This window comes from Ictidomys tridecemlineatus, chromosome 12 (genome assembly GCF_052094955.1).
Source record: "Ictidomys tridecemlineatus isolate mIctTri1 chromosome 12, mIctTri1.hap1, whole genome shotgun sequence".
Taxonomy (NCBI): Eukaryota; Metazoa; Chordata; class Mammalia; order Rodentia; family Sciuridae; genus Ictidomys; species Ictidomys tridecemlineatus.
The window spans coordinates 20,423,000-20,441,685 of NC_135488.1; positions in this window are offsets into that span (position 1 = coordinate 20,423,000).

The following is an 18,686-nucleotide window of genomic DNA, read 5'->3' on the forward strand; positions in this document are numbered from 1 at the left end:
CAGGCAGATTCAGTGCCACGTCTGGTTCATAGTAAGCCATCTTCTGTGTCCTCACATGGGGGAAGGGATGAGGAAGCTCTCTGGGTTCTCTTTTAAAGATTTTAATCCCCTACTACCTAATTACCTCTCAAAGACTCCTCTTCCTAAGACTAGCATCTCAAGGGCTAGGATTTCAACACATGCATTGGGGGAGATGCAAACATTTCAGTCCTTTGCAGGAATCATTATAATTACCCTTGCATAAATAACTGTCAGTGCTCCTGGGGTGCATGCATGTTTTTGATTTCTCTAGTACTTTGACAAGTTGAAATTAGTCCAATGCTTTGTAGGTATCAATATTGTTTACTAGGTGCCTGTGATGTCAAATGTTGATAGATGTGTCTGAGAATGACAGTTGGTTTCGATTTCAGGACACCTTAGTATTTTGTCCAAGGATGCAAACTTTGGAATACATAAGACACATTCTTGGAGATCATTGACATTATCACTTCAGCAGAGTCTCCTGCTTTCTCCTTTTGTCTCGTTCCTTCCAATTGCTCCTTTATGGTCACCTTCCTCATGGAACTTTCTCTTTTCGCCAAGCCCGGATAGATAGCTTTCAGGAAATGTTACCTGTGACATTTGGCTTATTTTTTCTCTAAGGCTTTACCTGTACTAATTATCTCTTTCCAAATAGATTTTAAGCTGTCTTAGGGCAAGGGATCACACCCAAACCATTCTTTATCTAGGACAGCAGTTAGCATACTGCTGGGTTTATAAGAGGCTCTGACAAAAGACTGGGTGGGTTGGTTCCCTAATGAAATCACATTGCAATTCTACATTTGTAGTTCAATTTACTTGTTTACTTGTAGTTCAGTACCCAAGTCAGTAGTTTTCTTTTTCAACTATACCACTGGCCTTTAAAACCTGACAATTATGTTTCAGAATGTCAGTTGCAGTGTGGAGTCTCTGAAACATTCCTTTAGTGGGATGAAAGAGTAAACAAAGCCAATGACTTCCTTTAATTGGAAATCTTTTGAAATTACAGTACATGAATCACCAGGTTGCCCTTAAGAAATACTGGATTTTTTGCGGTTTAAATGCTCTAAAACCAATACTTCATTAGCCTGACTGTCACTTCCATGTGTCTGTTTACACTGAAGAGTACAATGATAACACCAGTGACCTGAAATAATTGCCATGTAAGTTTGCTTCTGATGAAAGTTCAATTTTTGCTGGGAGCCGCCTGGAGCTCAACCCACTTCACTGACAGCAGCCTACAAGTTTATTTTTCTGGCCTAGTAAAGAGGAATCGGGAGCAGTTCAGGCAGACAACACTGTGAATTCCCTCCCTTCCTTCTGACTGCTTCCCTCAGGCATGAAGCAACGGTTCTGATTTAAGGAAAAAATAAATCATGGTTTTACTTTCCTGGTAAGGCATAAGATGCTGATGAGAAACTGCTGATGGGCTGCGCTGGTCGCTGGTCATAGCTGGTCATGGCAGGTCAGGGAGCAGAACTGGGGAGACAGCCCTTCTGTGGAGAGATGCAGCAAGAGGGCAACACAGGACTTCACAAGCAGAAGAGAGCCACTGAACTAGAAATCTCTCAATAAAAAATTCAAACTCCCAAGTAATGACTATTGAACGCAAGAAACACATGGGGAACAGGGAAATGAAAAAGCATTGCAAAAATATACATATGACATGTTTTCTCTTGAGGGAGGCTTCTTCTTTCTGTTCTGAAATTCTTTGCAACTGAGTCTTTCTCATGTGTAGCTTATTTGTTTGCACCTTCAGCAGGCCAGCCCTGGGCAAAATTCCTAAAGTAGAAATCACAGCCTCCAGTGTCCTTCCCAGCTCCCTTATGTGGGTTCATGTTAGGCTTCCTCAGTGACCTCCTGCTGCTAGCTGGACACCCAAGTGCTGCTGTGTCAGGATGCTTCCAGATGTGCTAGTGCCTTTGCCCTTGGCTACCTCCTGACCCTTTCCAACCACGTCTACCCCATTCACTTTTTTTCCTTTTGAACCTATCTAAATTAGTTTAGAATTCTCCCAATTGCTACTATCAGAAAAATACATGAACTAGCTAACCCAAAAGGAGAATTCGTCATAAGGATGCAAGGCTGTTTCATGCACTTCAAGGGCTTAATGATGCTTGGCTTCAAACACAGGCTGGAATTGCATATGATCACATCTCTTGCAGCTTTCTTTGCTGCTTTTCAGGATATTTGTTTCCTCCTCCTCCTCCTCCTCCTCCTCCTCCTCCTCCTCCTCCTCCTCCTCCTCCTCCTTCTCCTCCTCCTCCTTCTCTTCCTCCTTCTCCTCCTCTTCTTCTTCTTTCTCTGTTTCTATGAAATATTTTCCTCTGTGGGGGTCCATGTGGCAAAGAAACAAACAGAAAGAAAAAACAAAAGCAACTAAGCATGACTGAAAGCAAAGTCCACCCAGACAGAAATCTGGGTGATATTTGTTGACTTGAAACTTCAACTTCATGAGAAAAATTGTGGCTTGGACAAGCCACCTCTGCTTCAACAACTGTTGAAGCTGCTACCTTGTGACAAGGTGGAAGGACCAATCGGTTCCTTCAGAGTGAAAAAAAAAAAAAAAACCAGCAAGGTTTCCACTTTTCAACCCTGTGCTATTCTCCCCATTCATGAACTGGCTGAGTGGACTGGGGCTTCCTTCCTGTCAACATATTATGTCTCAGAAAGTACTCAATGGTTTTGTCATTTTTTAGTGCAGAGTAATACTCCATTGTGTATAGATGCCACATTTTTTTTTTATCCACTCGTCTATTGAAGGGCATCTGGGTTGGTTCCACAGTCTAGCTATTGTAAATTGTGCTGCTATGAATATCGTTGTAGCAGTATCCCTATAATACGCTATTTTAAGGTCTTTAGGGAATAGTCCAAGAAGGGGAATAGCTGGGTCAAATGGTGGTTCCATTCCCAGCTTTCCCAGAAATCTCCATACTGCTTTCCAAATTGGCCACACCAATTTGCAGCCCCACCAGCAATGTACAAGTGTACCCTTTTCCCCACATCCTCGCCAGCACTTGTTGTTATTTGACTTCATAATGGCTGCCAATCTTACTGGAGTGAGATGGTATCTTAGGGTGGTTTTGATTTGCATTTCTCTGACTGCTAGAGATGGTGAGCATTTTTTCATGTATTTGTTGATTATATGTCCTCCTCTGAGAAGTGTCTGTTCAGGTCCTTGGCCCATTTGTTGATTGGGTTATTTGTTATCTTATTGTTTAATTTTTTGAGTTCTTTGTATATTCTGGATATTAGGGCTCTATCTGAAGTGTGAGGAGTAAAAAATTGTTTCCAGGATGTAGGCTCCCTATTTTCCTCTCTCATTGTTTCTCTTGCTGAGAAAAAACTTTTTAGTTTAAGTAAGTCCCATTTGTTGATTCTTGTATTTAACTCTTGTGCTATGGGTGTCCTATTAAGGAATTTGGAGCCCGACCCCACAATATGTAGATCGGAGCCAACTTTTTCTTCTATCACACACAGAATCTCTGATTTGATATCAAGCTCCTTGATCCATTTTGAGTTAACGTTCGTGCATGGCGAGAGAAGGGGATTCAGTTTCATTTTGTTGCATATGGATTTCCAGTTTTCCCAGCACCATTTGTTGAAGATGCTATCCTTCCTCCATTGCATGCTTTTAGCCCCTTTATCAAATATAAGATAGTTGATCATGGAATTTGCAGGGAAATGGATGGCATTAGAGCAGATTATGCTAAGTGAAGCTAGCCAATCCCTAAAAAACAAATGTCAAATGTCATCTTTGATATAAGGAGAGCAACTAAGAACAGAATAGGGAGGAAAAGCATGAGAAGAAGATCACCATTAAACAGGGACAAGAGGGGGGAGGGAAAGAGAGAGAGAAGGGAAATTGCATGGTAAAGGAAAGAGACCCTCATTGTTATACAAAATTACATATAAGAGGAAGTGAGGAGAAAGGGGAAAAAAACAAGAGATAGAAATGAATTACAGTAGATGGGGTAGAGAGAGAAGATGGGAGTGGAAGGGAAGGGAGGAGAAGGGGGATAGTAGAAGATAGGAAAGGCAGCAGAATACAATATACACTAATATGGCAATATGTAAAAAAGTGGATGTATAACCGATGTGAATCTGCAATATATATATGGGGTAAAAATGGGAGTTCATAATCCATTTGAATCAAATGTATGAAATATGATATGTCAAGAGCTTTGTAATGTTTTGAACAACTAATTAAAAAAAGAAAATCTTACAATACAAAAAAATAAATAAAGATAATCATAGAGTTAAAAAAAAAAAGGTACTCAATGGAGATCAGAGCTGGTGGAAGAGGAAACCCAGGTCATGGAAATCATAACAGGTACTAGAGAGTTAGTCTGATGACCTGGTTTTAACTTGTTCTGCACATAATATGGTTGATTTTAAGGAATTAATAGCCGCAAGCACATCGTAGTCCTCTCCTTGGTCAAATCTGATTACTGGTGCCTCCAGTTATATAACCCCATAAGTGTTTCTTTTCTCCATGAACTGTGTTGCTATCTATTCATAATCTCTAATTTCAAATGTGAGGTCTAAGTGAATGTTTTATTTATACTTATAAAAATATATATTTTTACTTGGCAGGGCACAGTGCACCTACAATATGTATATGTCTACTTCCCTAGGTATTAACCAAGTTAGTTATTCAAATCCATATGTTTTTCCTCTGTTGTGTGTGCTTAATTTATCAGTTTCTGACACTCTCACTATGAAATTAGCCAATTGGTTTGTCAAAACTGCTGGACTGTTCCTTCCTACTTTTTTTCTCCCACCCTCAGCCTCTCTCTTTCTCATCAATTTGTAGAGTTACATGCAAATTCTTTTATTATCATATGTGCCTGGTGAATATTTCCTTTTATTCCTGTATGATGTGTCTTTTTATCTCCATTGGTACTTTTTGCTGAAATTCTGTGTTAGCTGAGAATAACATGGCTTCATCTGGTCATTATATATTGTTGTTACTCTTAAGTATTTCTCTTGTAAATCTTTTTAGTTACTTTTGGTATTTTCATATAACTTTTTTTAATATATGTATCTTCTAAACAGTATATGCAGAATAATATCTCACTTATTTATCTATTCATAATTTCTGCTTTCAAATGTGAGCCTAATCTGATCTTATTTTTTGTCTTTGTAGCTATAGATTGACCTACTTCAAAAACTTATCTACTGTCATCTGTTTCCCATCACTTTACAGACAATAATTAATTTAATTTAGCAAATTGAGCTTGTATGTTCATCTTTTTATTAATATTTTTGTTTTTAGAAAGCATCTGTAAGATAGTACTGCCTTTCTAAGGTTTCCTTTATTTTGACTTTGTCTTAAGCAGAGTTTATATGGGTTACAAACATCTATATTTACTTAAAGAATGAAGCTATTACTGTTTTCTTCTAGCATCAGTTGTTGCACATGAAAAAAAATTCTGTTCTCAGTCTAATTATGGTCTCTGCAAACACTTTGTCCTTTCTATCTTAGAACTATTTTTTTTATTTAGTTAGTGATTTATTTATTTGTTTGTTTCATTCCAAAAGCCATTATGCTATGTTTAGGTATAGCATCCACCTAATGCTTAAAAAACAACTGGCCATACCCATTTGGAAGATTTTAAATTCCAACTCTTCAGATATTATTTTCTCTGCTGTGGCCTTTGTTATCTTCATAGGGAACTCACTTTTTGTCTTTGAAAAAACTGTTTCCCTTAATTGCTTTTTAGTACAATGTTAATGATAGTATCTTTAGGCACTACCTTCTGAATTAGTTCTTCAGTATGAGGTTTTGATATATTAATTTTCTCACCAGCTCAGTTAAACTAGACTTAATCCAAAATTAGTTCCTTTTTATTCAGTGAGCATATTTTTCTCTTTCAAAAATATTTAATTGCATATTTTCATACTCAATTGTTTATATTTTATTTCTGCTTTTTTATAGTATTTCCATTTTTTAAGGGAAGTCATTTCTTGTTTTATGGCATCAAGCTTAGTAAAAATACTTTTACATAATCTGTGTCAGGCTTTTCTAGGAAATTCATTTCCCCTGGAATGAATGGTAAGGCAAGGATCATATCTTAAATTTCTACATTTTTTATTACGTAGCACATGTTGGGCACTTAGTAGAGATTCAGAAAAAAATATATAGTAATTTAATATGTCATTGCTCAATTTTTGTCCAGTTACAGATGTTAAATGTTCATTCAGAGTTTAGAGATTATGATGTTCAGTACTACTCTTGTGCAATGATGGGAGTACTGACACTCGGAAAAACTGGTATCACTTCTCCAAGTTAAACAAGGACTCCATGACCAAGTTATCACTGGCTCTCAGATTACACAGCATCTGCCTTGTTGCCTTTATTCTATTCTGCTTCAAAATACCCACTTTTTTTACAACCATTCATTTTATCCCTGAACTTAAGTATCTCTCGTTCATTTTTAGAATTTTTCTTTTACTTATGCTCAAATTAATCAAATTCATCATCTAGAATAAATTTATAACCTGAATTAAATCTAGATAATGTGTTTATTACCTTAAAATAAATATCTTGTTAAAATTCAGCAAGGATAATTTTAGTTATGTTTTAACTAATCCACTCAATTATTTTAATAAATGTTTAATAGTGATTAAAGAAAGAAAATAGCAAGATCTATCATAGATTTTCAAGCTGTATCCTAGTCAACCTTAAAGATGTTATTTAAACACCAAGGTTTTAAAATATTTATGCATTAAATATGCTCAGTGTCTTCTGTAATAGAAAGGATGTGGATTTTACATTTGATTTCTAAGCAAATTAATGATGCAGCCAGAAAGCATAGCAGGATATAGTAGGCTATAAAAAACAATTTAAGTAATTTGTGCAAATACTTAAAAGTTTTATGAATTAAATTTCAGACAAATTCCCCATGACAAGGCAACTTCCTCACAGAGCACAGCTCCAGTAATTTTGATGTACAGATAGGCAATTAAAAAAATCAAATTAAGAAATTAAGTCTCATGGGTCTAAATCAGCTGATTTTGTAATTTACTTTTTTCTATTTAAAACCAGTTTCCTGAATTAAATATGCCAGCAGTTATAAAGCTTTTTTGCTCCCTGTCCTCCACAGCACATCTGTAATGATCCATGTTCTTCTCCTTTTAAGGAAATACAGTTGACTAGGCTAGTTGAGAATAAAAGTACTGCAGACAAACAGACCCAGGTTTTAATGCTAGAATAGCTTGTAAAAGCTATGCCAAAGTATGTAAGTGACACCACCCTTTAAGCCTTGGATTTCATATCTGTCAATCAGGCTAAGAATATATACTTGATAGTGTTATTATGAAGAGAAAAGGATATGATGTGTTGTAAAGCATTTATTTAGTACTCACCGAATGTTACTTAGCTCTTTCCAGAATTATTTCTTCTTTTAAACACACACACACGCACATGAACACACACATACCTTTTATATTTCTAAAATATTTTTACTGTTAGTAATGATTATTTACAATCTTTCATCTTATTGGTTCCTTATAAACTTATCCATAGAAGAATAATACAGTGTTTTGACCTGGCAGTTTATATATGATAGCGTTTATAGTCTTGAGTGTTTCAGTTAGATACACAGGATGAGATATAGGATATCATGAGTAATTAACTTCTCTAAGCCCCAATTTGTTCATTCTTACATGGAAAAGGATAATGGAACCATATAAGTTGCTGAGTGAATGAAATGATATAAGCAGTCATTTCAGTGTATGCAACATAGTCAATATTCAGTTAATATGACCTTCTATAATTGTGACCATTATTATAAAACGTACTTTGGAAAAATGTATAAAGATGCATTTGAGAAAAGTGTACGCTTTCCTTGGTGTTAGAGTTAATACTTTGGCAAACGTCTTTAATGCTGTGACATTCAACTGTGAAAACCAATTATTACACAATTAGAAACCTCCTCAATTAGGGAAAGACTGGGTCATGTTTTTAAAACACCCACCAATATTTTCTGCCAATCCCATCTGTGACACAAATTAGAGAGACCCCAGTTAGCAGTTGTTGAAGTTGTTTTCTTAACACTGGTATCCGTCTCCTTGGAGACAACCATCAGAGACTTGTGTTAACATCTTTCAAGTTGCATCTGGATATGACCAATATGTGATCCATTTATTGGTACATTTCATTTCTAGTCACTATGGCATTTACATTCCATTCTATCTTTAAGCCTGTTTGTAATATATAAATGCTTTTTGAGGTCTATGTCCATTTTTTAATGATATAAACACAAGGACAGAGTATGTTGGAAGGAAGTGAATAAAAAGAGGCTATTATGTCTTTGGCAATTTATATTCAGTAAATTATTTTTTGATTTAAAAAAATTGATCTAAAATTTAAATTTTAGGTATAAATAAAAGTGGCTGTGGATTTAGAAAAATAAATATGTAACTACTGTGATGTAAATTTTAGGTCAAAGAAAAATGAGAAGACATAAAAGTTTTGTTATCTGTCTTTAAGGGACTGCTTTGTTTTTTTGTTATAGCTACAGCATTCATTTTGAGTGAAATAAAACTGAGATTTAAAAAGACCGAATGCTCTAAATTATCTTGTTATCTCTTAAAATATATTTATTAGTGTATTATAGTTGCAAATAATAATGGGATTCATTTGGATGTATTCATAAATGCATCTGATATAACTTTCAATTTCAATCCCTAGTGCTTGCCCTCTTCCTCTCCTCCTCCCTCCCCTGATCCCCTTGCTTGAATCCCCTTGTATTTATTTGCCATTTTATAGTTATACATAAAAGTGGGGTTCAAGGAAGATAGTATGGTGCTATGTGTTTGAAAGAAACAATACATAACCTTGGTATACAATGGAGTTTTCTCAAAAATCACTTTATTTCTCTGAATGTTTGCTTTTTAGCCTCACCCAAAGAAACAGATATTCAGGTGTCAGCCAACTTGCAAATGTCAGAGTGGAAACACAAACTTGGGTCACTTGATTGTATTTACTATTTAAAGACCTTCACAGCTACCTAAGTAAAATGGAAAACAACATATTAACTTGGCTTAGATTAGTTAAAAGTGCTCTCTGTCTTACAATCCTCAGAGCAATAACAGAATTGCTTATGTATAGTGCTAAAAGCAGGAGACAATTTTGCATGACATTAAAATGATCTTTACAGGGCTGAAGCTTGGTGGTGGAGCACTTGGTTAGCATCTGAGTTCAGCCCCAGTACTATAAAACAGATCTTTACAAGCCTAAAATCCAATATGTTGTCCTTGGCTTTAGAATTGTTCATCATGAATTCATGCTCATTACTATAATGTAATCAATATTAAAATTCTTATCATGAATAATCAATGAACTAAAGAAAAAGCTAATGGATGATATTCATAATATTTCAAACTTTTAAAAGAATAAAAAAGCTGGGTACAGTGGTGCAGGCCCATAATCCCAGTGGCTTGGGAGACTGAGGCAGGAGGATTGTAAGTTCTAAGCCAACCTCAGCAACAGGGAGGTGCTAAGCAACTCAGTGAGATCCTGTCTCTAAATAGGGCTGAGGATGTGGCCCAGTGTCTGAGTGCACCTGAGTTCAATCCCTGGTAGTCCTCTACCAAAAAAATAATAATAATAATAATAAATTAACATAAAAACAAAGCTCAATGTTCAGCAAACATTTTGCTGAATAGTATCCTGAATTTATAAATACAATATTACTAGATTGGTCCCTTTAAACACTTTAAAACACTTGATAAACATTAAAATAGAGCTGTGCTCAGCATGGCTGTTTGGTGAATATTAAATAATAATAAAAACAATCATAGCACCACTGTGAAGTCAAAGGAATATTTCTTTTTACTAGATATTTCCCTATGTTTACAAAGTTAATAGAATTTAAATGGTATATACACTTAATATGAACCATTTAAAAATTAAGTAATGTGATTGATGTTTTGTCATCTTAATCAAAGTTAGTGCTAAATTTTCATTGGGAAATTCTACAAGCTGTTACTACAACTAATCTTTTCACTACCTAGCCAAATAATTAATACCTTTACAAGCACATCATAAAATATAGATTAGTAAATAACTCATTATATACTTAATTTAAATACTAATTACTCACAGACTTAATAAGTTCTTCATTATAATAAGAAAACTAATGTTTACTTATTAGATATAACTTCAAAACAAAACACATTCTATGAATCTATGAACCAATTTGATGTTTAATAAAAATTCTTAGGGGGAAAATGTTGCCATTGACCAGTGTTACATGATTTAAATTAATATTGTTGTAATGGGGTGTTAAATTAGAAATGTTGCCTCATGCATCAATACATGAATTCTAGAATGGAGGGAGATTATTGCTGAATTTATAAAGAAACTATGAAAAGCCTCTCATCTGCCCAAAGTGGATAATAAGGACATAAAATGATGCAAGTTGAGAGAAGAGAATGAAGGTGATTTGGGTATCGACCTACTACTGTCAGGAGTGAAGTCCTTGAGGGAGGGTGTGGCACTCCCAAAGACAAGAAGGACCTTCAACTGGGCTGCTTGGAGGAGATTTTGAGCCCTGAACTCAGCAACGAGGGAGCACACTGAGCTCCAGCTGACTCCTAAATGGAATTGAAAGGCAGAGAGATAAGCAAGATGGTGCAGAGGAAAGAGTGAGGAGAGTTGCCTGACACTAAAATCAGCTTGTTTCCCCAGTATGTGTGGAAGCAAAATCCCTAGGAGCAGCTGCAGGCAAGCCACCAGAGAAAGCCAACTGAGGAGAAAGTTAGAACCTTATCAAATAAGGCCTCCTAGTGGTTTGCAGTTCTTGAAAGAAAATGAACTGCTCATGGGTCATTAGATTCCTGCAATGGGATAGGATCCATTTACACTGATCAAGTAAAACTCATAGAGACTCCCACCAGAAAGCCAGGCAGCTTCAAGAACCACTCTGGCCCACAGTTCAGGAAGCCAGCCAGATTATAGTCTCCCTACTTCTCCCCCACCCCTCCACCACCTCCCAACCAGATGTCTGGCCACAGAACAGCAGAACTCCCTGCAGGATGGCTGAGGAGCTGTGAAACAAGGACTATCCTGCCCCATGCCTCCACCTAACCAACCCCAGGTTCTATCCTGCAGCAGGAAACACTATTGCAAGTGGAAACTGCAGCAATTCTGAATAAAATATAAGTTTTTTGAAATTTATATGGAATTAGGCATTCTGATCATGGAATTGAGTTTGTGTTTTACCACTTAGAGTGAGCTTTTTAGTAATTAACAGAGAGCAGAAATGTCACAGAATAGCCTGTGCTCTAATGCAGGGGCAGGGAATGGTTTCCCATCTCGATAAATGTTAAGTCAAAGTTAAGAGGAAAAAATAAATAAATAAGTAGATGGTATCTAATTAACTACAGTGAGTATTTAATACTATTCAACATCTTAGGGGCAATTGTTATGTGTATATTTTTAAATAATAGATGCTGGTGATTTCAAGCTCCCTGAAACTCACTATTTCCTTTAAATTAAGGACAGTGAGGAAATAGAACCAACATTTTCAACCGAACTTTAAAACTCTGTACCCTTCCAAAGTTCTTGTGTGTATCTCTAGATGGAGATAAAACTAATCTGATGACAAAGAGTTGCTTGAGTAGATCCCTTTACATTTGTAAATGGTAAATCAAGCAAAACCTAAAGGAGTCAATACTATTCCTTCTCCAGGCAGTGACTTAAAACACTTCTCCTATTACGAAACTATAAGGTTTCACTTCATTTAAAGGGAGAAGGAAAGTATTCAAATTTTACATCAACTGAATTGCCTCCAGTGGTCTAGGACTGAACGCAATTCACTCAAAGCACATTGTGTGTAAGCAGAATTGCTCCAGTGCCTGCCCTGCAAACCACTTAAATTTGAAGCACTTGCTCTTTAAGTGAAAGCTGAAAGCGGACTTGAAAATAATCTTACTAATGAAGGAAATCTAGGCTCCATTCATAAGAAACAATGAAAAACTAGTTTCAGAATGTCATCCTTTTCTGCTAAAATATACAAGTCCTTTGCCTATAAGACAAGTGGTAGATTAAATTCAGACAAGAGCTAAGATCATTGGTAGGTTAGCAATAAATATATTTCACCAAGTTGGAGATTTATATTAATGAAATTTATGGTGAGGTTCTGTGGATAACTAAGACAGTTCATAGCATGGTTTATTTTTGTTTTTTCTAAGTGTTTATTATTTGACCAATATGATGTTATATCAACTCATATAACATACTTCTCTCAGTTTCTCAAATATAAAGTAAATCATGTAAAATGAGTGTATCTCTAGGGTACACACACACACACACACACACACACACACATATATACATATATACACACACACATATACAAAGATATGTGTGTATTTATATAATGTATTATTGTTATATTCGATTCTCTACCTTCATGTGTATGCACCCATCAAATGCTAACTACTTTACTTGATGACACTGATATAGTTGTTTATGTGCAATGTACTAAATGATGGCAATATAATTGGTAAAATTGGCTTTCACTTACCCGCAATACAGCTACAAAATGAAATGACACAAACATTAGTCTCAGGAAGTCTGCCATGAAATTTGATTATTTGATTCCATGTTAGTGACAGATACTGTATACTCTAATGACACATTAGAAGTAAATAGCAACATTTAGAGACTGCTCTCTATTCTTCAATTTTTTTAATGTTCTATTTTTTACAAGAACTCCTGGGGGGGAGTAAAAGTACAGAAATCACCAATTTCTTGATTCCTGATTGCTTTTTATCCTTATTACTGGTTAAAGTTTTGATGTTGTGTAGAAAAAGAAAGAATGGCATAAAGAATAAAGTACCATCAAGGTGCAACTTATACCATTAGTCTAACATTCACATCAAAATTCTGATTTTTTGAGCCAGAGACTATAGAACTTAGTACAAGCAAGGTTAATAGAATGGGAGCAGAAGATCACAACACTGGTGTGGCTTTCTCAGTTCATTAGTTTGGTCCTTAAGTTCCCAAACATGGCAAGCAGTTACTGGTGATATGTTCTATGCAGGCAATATTCACCAAGAATTAAGAAAATTTCTGAATATTTACTTGATGAGTAACTACTCTTTACATTACAATAAGGCTATGTCTTGAAGTTCTGCTCAAAGGTCCTTAAAGAAGGATCCCAAGTTGTCCAGGATCTAGAAAAAAAGAGATATCTCCCTCCCCATTCACCTCAGAGAATCTTAGCATGAAACATGAACTAATACCTACATCATATATTACCTGATAAAATCTGGAGGAAGAGTGTGGCAGAGGGAAGCAGCTAGCATGATAATCAGGAAGGAGAGAGAGAGAGATACAAAATATATATCCCATAGCCACACTCTCAATGAACCACTTCTACCTGCCTCCAGTTCCCATCCAGTTAATCCCATCAGGAATTAATTATCTGATTGGCTCAAGACTATAATCCAATCATTTCTCCTCAAAACCTTCTTGTGTTGTCTACAAGTGAGTTTTGGAGGGACATCATAGCTAAACCATAGCACCATGTAACATTTCTTCTTTCTTATGGAAGCAGGAGATGCTTTCTAAAGGGTTGGTTCCAGTACAGTCTATATTACATCTATCAATGATCACTTGGGTAATAAAATAAAAATGATCTCATCCTTAAAATACATACTCAATTGTATACAACTTTTTACAAATTTGTGCTTTTAGTAGGTTTGGATTCTAAATATATTAAGAAAGACTATATTTCTTTGAATTATAAATGCAGTGACAGGAAGCAATAATAGGATTTAGTGTGTGAAAGATCTATTGGATTTGGCAGATACTGTAATTAAGATTTCACAGTGGCTATGTACTCTAGAAAATACTGAGATAATCAAGTCAATCTTTCCTCTTCAACTAAAAGGCAACATGGTGCATATTAAAGAAATATAGTCACAAATATCACGTCCTCCTCTGTCCTTTTCCTATCCTCATTGTTGAAGAAAAGCAGAATCCTCCCAGCAATCAGATTGTCACTGTCAGGTATAAAGAGGAAAGCTCAGAGCTGTCTATATAAACACCTATATAGCTTTTAAAGTCCTGGAAATGGATACGGGAACAGTGGGAGCACATACAGAGAGAACCAAAGACTAGATTTTTTGGAAACTCAGATTTTACTGAGGAGAATGCATCACAGGAGAAGAAGAAGGGGCACAGAGTAGATCACATACAAAACCAGGAATGTGTTTTGCAGGGAAACCAAGATAAGATAATGTTTCAAGGAGAAGGGAGCTACCAACTTTGCAAACTACTGAAAGATGGAGGTAGATTAGGATAAGGAAGGAACCATCAGCATTGCCAATTTGGAACTGATGGTGACAGTTTTAGGGAAAGAGTGTATCCACAGCCAGACCAAAGTGCTAAGGAAAATGTAAGGTGAGGAGTGAGAAGGAGAAGCCACAGACAATATTCTCAAGAAGCTTTGCTACATAATAGCCAGAAGTAGAAAGGAGTTCAAGTGTTTTTGTTTGTTTGTTTTGCTTTGTTTTGTTTTTTAACATTTTGGGATAATCTTTGATGTGCAGAAGAATTACAAAAATCGCTCACAGATTTTCTGTATTTCTCCTCCCATAATCTCCCTATGCTAATATCTTATATAACCATAGAACATTTATCAAAAGAAAAAAATTGATTTGGGTACAAGACTACTAACTAACTTATTTAAACATAGTAATTAACTTATTTTGTAGTTTCCACTCATTTTTTTTTCTTTTTATATTCCAGGAATGAACTTAGGATCCCACATTTTATTTAGTTGTCATGAATCCTAATCTCCTCAAGTCTGTGACAGTTCTTCAGTCTTTCCTTGCCTTTCATAACTTTCACACTTTTGAAAATACAAAAGAGTTATTTGGTGGAGTATCTCTCAGGTTTGGTTTGTCTGATGATTTTTCTTGATTATACACAGGATATGTATTAACAAAAAGGGTACTGTAAAGATGATCTGCCCTTCTCGGTGCTTCCTGTCAGGGGTCCATGATTAATGATGTTGACCATGATTGCTGTCATGATTATCCACTGTAAAGTTATTATGGCTTCTATTGTAATTAATGTATGCTTTGAAGTCGAAACTTTGAGACCATGTGAGGATAACTGTTTCTCCTTATACTTTTGGCTATAAATTTTAGCTTCCTTGGTGAACCTTGACTGGGAAAAAATATTCATCTAGTATTCTACTGCTCATTTTCATTTCCCTCGTTCGTTCATTCCACTTTTATTATTGACAATTCTTCCATAAAGAAAAGGTGTCACTTCTCCCTCATTTTTTTTAGTTAAATTATTTTTTCAATTTTTCACTTACTTATTTTTATCAGAATAAATTTTGGGTTTCTCTTGTACTCTTTTGTTTATAATCTATAGTATCATCGCTTATTCTCTTGCATAGTGTGTTTTAAGTTTGGCATTGGAAGCTATTTCAGTTGCCTCCTCTGACCTTACAATTTTTCATTTATTTTTTCTGTGCATGTATATGGGTACATTTTCTTACTTTTCAGCACCATACAGTTCTCAACATATAATTCTCCTAACTCAACCCTGGAATCAATCTATTTTCTAAGGGGTCCCCTTTCTTTTAGTTGAAAAACAGTATTTAGGAACTTATATCTGGCCTTAGCTATGCCCATTACTATTGCAGTATAGTTGCTTCTAGCCACAAGAGGGGCTTTTCTGATGCAAAATAAGAATTCATGTATGTTAGTGGTAATGATTTAAAAGCGGGCAAAATTTTTATACATAAATAGTAATTTTTTTAAAACAAAGTGCTAGAGAAAGAGGTGGTGGTGGACTCTAGTACACAAGTAGAAGTGTCAACCTTTGATAAAAACTGGAACACAATTCACTGTAAGAAAAAATAAAGATCCTAGTCTGTATGAAAATAGACTTTGATTTTGGTAGAAAATTACAAAGTTCCTATTTGTTTTGTTTGTGTTATTAATGAAACATGTTAGCTGAGATCACTAGTTAAGAGTGAAGGGAAGGAGAGTGATGGAAGTTTGAGGAGAGAGAAGGTTTTAGAGAGATGAAACTAATATAATAGAGAATGAATTGTATCGTGAATTGTCATTTGGGGATTTTGAGTCATCAATATGAATTATGACAGTGTAGTTTTCTGGAACAGTCATGGAATAGGCAGATAAGTTTGACTAATCAAGAACTTAGATTTTAGCTGGTAACTATATTTGAGAAGGAAGATAAAGGTATTTCTAAGTCAATATTCCAAGATCATAATATTGTAATGGTTTTGATTCATGTAATTTAGCAGACTAATGGCAGAAATGTTGTTAATACTGTTTAGTGTCAAGAAAATAACTGGGTTTTGTTTATAGTAATGGATTCATTTCTATAATATAATTGAGTACAGTGAAACTAAGACTAGAAAATTGAGAAGAGTAGATCATTTGTAAGGGGTTCTTTCATTTTCCTTTAAATTGAGTCAATACCAGCAGTGTTGCCATATTCTCTGGTTTTCCATCTCTTAACTTTGTCAGTTGACCTCCTATCTCATGTAAGTGGTGACCTCTAACATTCACCTTTCTTTTCTACCAATCCCAATAGCCATTTTTCAAGTGGAAACACAATCATTTCCTCAGTCTTTGAAGCAAGCAAAAGATACAAAATTCCTGCTTTCCAAATCACAGACATCTCCTCTTGTCCAGGAAACAGTGATCTAAAGCTTTGGAGATCATGGTGAACTTTCACAAGGTCACTAGAATAACAAATGTGAGACTTACTGATGGCATCATTGCCAATCTTTCATCTGTAAATATTTCCTCTATCCCAGTAAAGGTCAGATAAATGGAGCCAGAAAAGTAAAAATAAAACCTATTCTGTAGAAGACTCCATTAATTTATTTGAAAACAAATTGATGACGGGATGTGGTTTAATTTTTCACTGGTCGGAGTCATTACTTTGTGAGACATGTTTGGTCACCTTTGATGTGTCAGCTAAATGGCTGTTTCTAAAATTACCATGACCATTATTCATGAGAGTGTTAGTAATTACTCAGTGGTTAATGAAGTTGGTTTCCAGTTGATGATCATTAGAAACTGAGCGTGACCCATTACACAACAGCATATTGAACAGAAGCCTCAGATTTATCTACCCTCTGTTCACTGGACGTGGGTCTAACCTGAAAACGCTATTATCAGCTCTGAAAAGAGAATGCTCCCTTCCAGAAACACTCCTTGACATGCAGAAACTCTAACTTTATTTACCTCCTGGTGAAAACCCTAATATGATTCTCAACTTCTTTCTGTGCTTTAACCAAATAATATTCATACCTTAGGGTATTTATTAGTTTCATATCTGCCTCTCTCAACTATACAGCAAAGCCCACGAGGGTGAAGACTGCCTTGGATTCCTAGAGTTTGGCAAATGTTTGACACACATCACACATTTAAATCAGAGCAAGTAAGGCAAGCACTGCTCTGGTATTCAAAGTTTAGCCAAGTTGGAGCCATCTTCAATTCATGTCCTTTTTGATCTATGTTGGTTGCCAACTTAGACCACTTCTTTCAATACACAAGTCTATGGAGATTCATAAAATTTTAGATGTGGAAGAGACATTGAAACCTATGTAATCTGGCATTTTGTTTTCTATAAAGGAATTAAAAAATGATCCAAAAAGGCTAAATGAATTTGCCAATATCCACAGCTAGTGTAGCCAAGATAGTGAAGTTACTGAGTTAAATATGTAAGTAGAAAAAATTTCTTGATGCCTGTTGTCAAAGAGGAGCAAAGAAGCCCAGATAATCAGAGTATCAGGGTTGAGCCATAAGCTTATAGAAAAAGAAAGAAAATGCATCACTCATTTCCTAGTCTAGAGAGCAGAGCCTATACATCGTGCTGGTTAAATGAAGGCATAAGAGTTAGCCCCCAAACATATTTATCTGACTAATAATCATATTAATTTATAAGAAATGCTACTCTGATACCATTATCTGAATTCTTTTATTGTTTTGTTGTCATTACTCCAAGCTGCTCAAATAAAGACTGGACTTTAGAGGGTAAACAGGATTAAGAAAAAAATTAAATTGTTTTTCTGCTCTTCATTGAAAGAAAAAATAAAAATGCCCTCTTTAATTTTTTAAGGAAACATAAATGTCTATTATATGCAGAACTTAGCCCCCCCACACACACACATTTTGTGCTCAATAATGTTTAATAATAAGTAGAGGAGAATTTTTGAAATTCAAAGCTCTTTGAAAAATGTTTTTAATTTCAGCAATAAATCGGTGGGCAGAGACTCAAAAAATTTCATATATGTTGTTAGAATTTTGACCAAGTACATCATAGTAGATAATGAAGACAGGATAGTATTTATTGATCATATACTTCATGCCAAACACATAGCCATTTTATATATTTTTTTCTGGCTTGATCTTTGCAAAACCCAATGAGGTATATGATATTGGACCATTAACCCCATTTCATAGGTGTATTTACATCAGAGAAATAAATTGACCAATGTCATGTGTAGGACTTAATTCAATTCCTAGTCTGTCCAACTCTAAAGCTTTGTATGCATATTACAGAAAGAATTTGTTTCTAAATATTGTTTACTTGTGAGAGGTGTGGGGAAATGAGTATATCTTGACAGACACTTCCTAAAATATTATTCCAT